Below are 7161 nucleotides of genomic sequence, written 5' to 3' on the forward strand. Positions count from 1 at the left end.
ATTTGTATTTTATGGATGATAGATTTCGTAGTAATCAGTGTTATAATATTATCTATTCCGTAATAATTGTTCAAATGTTCTAGATAAAACGTTTGTTTATTCCGTTTGCAAACATGTTAGGGAAGAATAAGTGTTAGTCGATTGAGTGAAATAAACCTTGAGTAGAAAAATGTCAGAAAATACATTATTTTCCAAGACCCACTGTATTGACATTTTAGACAGTGCACCTACAGTTAAATACGGTACTATGATACTAGCATTCAAAAATGACTGATGATAAGTCTTGCTAATTGAACGCTATACTCGGATCCTAAGGTAGTTTCGTAACCCTCAAGCTAAATTTACACAACGACTTGAACACGAGAGAAAAAGCGCAAAATATGCGAGAAGCACTTTACTCCAAAGGTTCATTTATGTACAGAAAATATAGGGTTTTTATAGTATTTTAAATGTCCCAGAACTTTCCCGAAAATTCTGTGGTGCTACTAAACATAGTAGCAGCATAGTAATCAGCCAATCAGAAACTATACATGTGACTTTTCCCTTTCGTAATGTTTCTGGCAAAACTTCTAGTGAACGCTAATTAAATAAAATTCTTCTTAGTGTTTCTTGAGTCTTTCTTTTCTTTTGAGAGGAGTTTTCTGGATCACTCCAACAGTTGGATCCGAAAGAATAATAAAAAAACTGACTGAAGCGGAAAAAGGATATTTGGCTTTCTTTCATCTTCTCAATTATTGAGCACTGGAAAATGAGTCGTTTGAAGACTTATTACAAACTCGGTTGTGTTTACCTACTCAGTTAACTCTTAGGTTCATTATTACGTTGACATTTTAATTTGCATAACTAGACAACTAGATAAACAGAAAATATGTTGAAATATTTCTGAAGTTGGAAATCATAAGGCAAACATTTTTGAACAGTTTGTTAAACAGTTGATTAAATTTTACATATGGATAGAGTTATAATACAAAACAGTTATAAGCAAAGATGGATAGTGGCTATCAGTGAAATCCAGGACGCGCGTTTTGCCCTTTTTGGGACTCGTTAGCTGGATGTACCTGCATCTCAGAGTTGATGTTCACTCTGGGACTCAAACCCAATACCTTTCGCTTCAAACGCCATCGTGTTATCCACTCACCAACTGAGTCTTGATAGCCACTTGCTTGTTCAATGGGGTGAAGTTTAAATTTACTTAGTATTGTTTGTTTGAATCTTCCCATTGATGTTTAGGGCTGCAACTGGTCAGTCACTTATTATCATCTATGCATACTGTGCGTATTGCCTCAATATAGACTTAATTCACAGGTATTATGAGGAAAGATGGATAGTGGCTAGTAATGGAATCCAGGACGCGTATTTCATCCTAGTTAGTTTTAAAGAATACTTGAACTCTAGTATATAATAAGTTAGTTATGATTCACTGTCTACTAGTTCAATCTCTCATATCATTTACCCTCCCTTTGTCTCTATCTTTATCTCTTTCTCTTTCATTCATCTTTATAATTATAAATTATAAAGTAAATACAATGAATACAATGATGATTTCAAGTTTTTCCTTATCTCCAATAAGTTATCCATTATAAAACTATTATTCATTCATTAATTCAATTCACAGATGTTTGGTTAATAAACAAAAGACACATTACATTTTTATAAGTCATATTTAACTTGGTTTATATTATGATTATTCCTATTACAATGCCAAGTTATAAGTAGTATAGAAACAAAAAAGGAGTACATATTAATAATAATGAAATGATTCCGTGTTCTATTTATATAATGAGTCAATGTTTTGTTTTGAATTTGTCTGAATAAACAGTAAATACTTTTGATAATAATAAGCAATTTTTGTATTTTGAAAAAAAAACAACTTATTCTCTTATTCTATTTGTCAGAAGGGGTGTTTTGTGGAGATTTAAGTAATTTTATAGTTGAAATCATGAGTTAATTGAAACTACACCAACATGGAAGACCTGGAATCACTGGATGGTCATTTCGTTCTATTGTGGGACTCCTCAGCAGTGCGCTTCCACGATACTATCTCGCGATATTCGAATCCAGGACCTATCACTCTGCGAACGCTTAACCTCCACGTTTCCCATGGTGGTCTAGCTTTAATTGACTCATAAATTCAACTATGAAAAATTTTCTTTGTACAAACCACTGTGAAATTTATGAAGATCGTCAATATAATGAATAATAGTGGGATTCAGAATCGGCGTTTCATTCTTCTTGTGACTTGTCAGATGGAGGTTTTAGTATCCTGGGATCTGACTCCAATTAGATTGTATGTTGATTGCTATCGAAATATACATGTCGCCAATCCTCGTATGTAATTATTGACTTAAATCACGTTAGTGAATAACGGAATAATATAATTTTAATAATTGAGATCATGAGTTTATTGAAGCATCCAACGGTGTTGATGTCTAACTTCAACTAATCCACGAAATTCAGCGACACATCCACCATAATCTTCAGTGAGTTACCATCCCATAACAGACCTTTTTGAATCCCACTGGTCACTCCTTCTCACCACAACTCTAGGAAGTACCGCTTGAAGCCAGTCACTAATGAGTATATGTTTATTAATATCAGAGAGGGTTTTTGTGGATTCATGATGTAAACTATTAAAATTACTATAATATCCATAAAAACCGCTTTTGAAATTAACTAAGTCAAATACGAGAATGCCTTTTTGGATATGTATATTTCAGACAATCGTTGTGACTGGCAGTGTCCGAAATCTGATACTGATACATGGTATACTAAGCTGTAACCCACCAACTGACTATTTTAGCGAGAACACAACAGTAAGAGATAACATGTATTGAACTACCGAATGAAATGAACAAATACTCATTCATATATATATACAACTCAATCCGTAGGAAATTGAACCGTTAACCTCAATGAAATGTATTTGACTTTTTTTCGCTTCTGATTTCTATCGATCGGACTTTATATTAAGTTGCGTTTAAATAGCCACTAACCTGTGCAGAACGAATGAGCTTACATTTTCTAAATGATTTTAAAGGCTGAAATCGATCAGTCTCTTTTTGGATACGTTTATTTTCAGTAGATTGCCCTATTATTGTCATTTAGCCACCAACTTTTGTTAAAGTTGCCCATTGGTGAGAAGTGTTATACAGAATTATTTTTAAACGAAGTGATCTTTTTAGGAAGTTTGATTCGCATTATAAGATAGTAACATTATAACACTAAGTTAACTAGTAAGTACTTTAATAGTTACGACTAAATCAATAACTGAACACAAATGATATAGTAAACTCTCTTGAACATATTATGTTGGACTTAGAATTCTGGTTAGCATTCTTTTAGCGTATCAGTTTTCTACGGGATGGGGTCGCTAACCCCATGCTCAACCCACCTCCTTTATCCGGGTTTAAGACCGGCAGTAGCCCCTGGAGGCGCTACAGGCGGAGTCGGAGTTAGAATTAGGCTGTTAAATATTTACGAAACAATGATTATTTCATAAAACATTACAAGTTAGGCAGAGATGGATAGTGACTAGCAGTGGAATTCAGGACGCGCGTTTCGTCCTATTTGGGACTCGTCAGCTGGATGTACCTGCATCTCAGAGTTCATATCCACTCTGGGACTCGAATTCAGTACCCTCGCTTCAAACGCCATCGCGTTATCCACTCGGCCACTGAGTCCTGATAGCCACTTGCTTGTGCGATGGGGCGAAGTATAAATTCATTCAGTATTGTTTGTTTGAATCTTCCCATCGATTTGTTAGGACTGCAACTGGTCAGTCTCTAATTGGCATATGTGCATACTGTGCGTATTGCCTCAATATCGCCTTAATTCACAAGCATGGTAAGCAAAGATGGATAGTGGCTAGCAGTGGAATCCAGGACGCGCGTTTCGTCCTATTTGGGACTATATTGAGGCAATACACACAGTATGCACATATGCTAATTAGAGACTGACCAGTTGCAGTCCTAACAAATCGATGGGAAGATTCAAACAAACAATATCGAATGAATTTATTACAAGTTAACTTTTACTGAATTTATTATCTTTTCATACAATCCATTGAACAGTCATTATTCATCTGTGTTTATTTTTCATTATTAGTTGATGTTTAGAAGTTGGTAGATTGACAGGACAAGTGTTATTCTTTACTAACTTTTATAGAACATATGTAGAAGGTTTCTTTAAAGAATCTTTTGTTTTTGAATAGCCCATATAGATTAGTATTAAAGAAAGATAGGAGGATTTTAAAGAATAATGTATATGGGGACTGAAAAATCCCCTCTAAACGACAGTAAACCATTAAAGCAAGCTGTTTAAAGGAACAATACATGCCTATATTGTAAATTTATTGAAACATAAAGCTTCTTGTCACCGTTGTATACATATATGCATTGTTTGAATAGTGTTAGAGGTAACATGGGATTGTTTAATACTATTAGAATGTGAATGATTATTGTTTAAAATTGTTATTATTATGACATGTATGTGTAAAACTGTTGCGATTAGGGCACAACTAGTTTCTCGATACTTTTTATTAATCAATAAAGACTGATGTTGTTCGATGCAAGTTAGTCAGTCGAATACAATGTAGAATGTGGGATTTTTTTTACATCTGTTGAAGTTATCATGTCATATTAGAACATTCAAAATTGTCAGGGCAGATACCAGAGTAGTTTGGGTAATAACACCAACAGTGATTGTTGAAAAGATTAAGAAGATATAATTCGAAAAGAAAACATAAACTAGTGAAATAAAAAAAAATTATATCAGGAGTTCAGAAACTTCATATTTAAGGGAAAACAAATAGTGAATACAACTAAGCTAGTGAGAAAGATTTTGAGCCATATCACCCGAAGACTCAAACCATTCGTTATGGTAATCACGGGGATCCTAACCAGAAAGTGTGCATCTGCATGACTCAGTTCAGTAATCAGTGTCTTCATGCACTGATACTATGTCTTGATTTGCTCACTCTTGGTTTTGTTCCAACCAACTATCTACACCAACTGTCATCAAACATTGAGTTAGCCAGAGGAAAAGTATACATAAAGGCGAAAAGTCTAAATAAAAGATGAAGACTTTATTATAAAATAGATGAATAGCTGCATCTAAATGCCTTGTCATACGTGATTTACATATCTGATAAATAAATCAAATTTGAATACACTGATCAAAACAGTACTTGGCATTAACTGATCAGTAACCAAATGTATGTATCCGATTTACAATGCTGTTAGACTAAATGGCTTCAACTAACAAACGAAAGTTAATTATTGAGTAACACATACATATTTACTACTGTGGTATGCGCTACTGATGTAGACAGATATAAGTAGTGTGTATCATTGATCAAAAATGAAATGCCTGGAGGTAGATGGTTAAAAAGGTTAAAGAAAAGAGAATGAGAACAGAGAATGGTTGCTGTGGAAATGAAGGGACAAAGAAATCTGAGACAATTGATTTGCAATGATTTGCAAGAGGAACATTCAAGTTTAAAACAATTGATTGACATTTTGCAAATGAAGTATTTACTGTATGGTTCTCAGATTTTACTAAGATGTTCTGTAATTTTGTGTTCATGTACATTCGATTGTCCCCCACTTGTGTTCTCATTCACTACACTATTACTTAACATAAAGCAGTTAATTAAAATGTAATGATTTATCTTATAATAAACAGTAGAGTAGCTTCTTTGATTAACAGTATATACATAAGAAGTATTGGGATTTCCACAATATTATCCACGATTATTAATTTTATGATACAAACTACATTTCTTACTGTGGGTGTGTGTGTGTGGTCACAAATGACCATATAAACAATGGAGAAATAAATAAGCCCCCACACGCATATAACTTTTTTCTCACATAATTACTTATTTGTAAGTATATGAGTATCAATGCATTTTATTTTAGTTTTTTTTCTTGCACCAAATACATTCAATAGTCAAACAGGAAATTCACTGATACAAAATAATGAAAGATAAGTGACATCTTCTACGGTGGTGATCAAAACCATATGACTGATGAATGATGAAAAGGGAGTTGAAGTACCTTGAAATGCATTGTGTATGATATTGAGTAAAGTAAATCTTTCGAATGTTACAGAATATAACTAGGAAAAATATAGCATTTCAAGAATATGGATTACTGTTAGTGTTGAACCTTTGGGTTGGTTTGTGTCTAGTTTGAAGTTATGTTGTATGCTATAGTGGGATTAGGAGGGTTTGGAATGTAGTTCATGTAAAAGAATCCAGAGGAGAGAAGAACTATCGTAAATATCCGGGGAGGGGGTTACTTGGTAAGAACGTAAAATTTACTTACATTTAAGTAATGAATGCTGTTGATAGTGATTATTGATAGAATCCTTATGACATTATCACAATCTGATAATTAGAAACTAATTAGTAGATAAAGATCTGAAATTTATTATATTTCAGTTTTCTGATTATAACTTTTAAAAAATAGTTAAGAGTTGAAATCATATTTGTCAAACCAAGTTTTATGTCACACTTCTGTATATTGAAGTGTGTCTCTGTGTAGTTCTTTGAAAGACCAGTAGAATAAAGTGTGATATGTGATAACCATAAAAGTGATAACCATCATAAATGATGTGAATCTTCCTCCGAATCACTTCCTTATATTTGCGAGTCTTAGATAGAATTATTAACTGCCAATAGTTGATTGGCTTGTTATATGCTTTCAGTTTGAACAGAATTTCATTCTACTATATAACATTTAAAGTTGAATTCCTCTGTGAGTCGACCGAGCATGAACATCAGGTATTGAAGTTGGCGCCGTGACCTTGAAATCCCTCGAACGCTTCTGATTGACTCGTCCATAAATTATAGTCTCGCCTTATGACCTCTTTACATTTTAGCCGGTGTCATTTGATGTCGAAAACTGTATGGGTAGTATTTCAAGTTAGGCCTGACTCAAAACACTATCGTGACCCTTTATACGTTACTTGAAATTTTGTCTTGCTACCGAGTATTATTTGCCACATGAGTGTATATTATTATTCAGATGCAAGCTGTTATTTTAATGTTATTTTTTATTGTTTTTCTTTGTTGATCGGGTAAGACTACAGTTTATTGGAGACTTTTGGGCAATGCTTCAATGACCTTCAGGATGTCCTACTTGCGAGGGTTTAATGAGG

The 7161-nt window shown here is 33.6% G+C and overlaps 1 non-coding gene across 1 annotated transcript; it reads right to left on the bottom strand.

Moving 5' to 3' along the window:
• Positions 1-1075: 1075 nt before the first annotated feature.
• On the bottom strand, positions 1076-1146 carry Smp_tRNA_02049_Pseudo_TTG.1.1. Its single transcript has one exon. It is a non-coding gene (tRNA).
• Between the last annotated feature and the right edge of the window lie 6015 nt (positions 1147-7161).

The sequence above is a fragment of the Schistosoma mansoni genome, assembly GCF_000237925.1.
Source record: "Schistosoma mansoni, WGS project CABG00000000 data, supercontig 0137, strain Puerto Rico, whole genome shotgun sequence".
In the NCBI taxonomy this organism is placed as follows: Eukaryota; Metazoa; Platyhelminthes; class Trematoda; order Strigeidida; family Schistosomatidae; genus Schistosoma; species Schistosoma mansoni.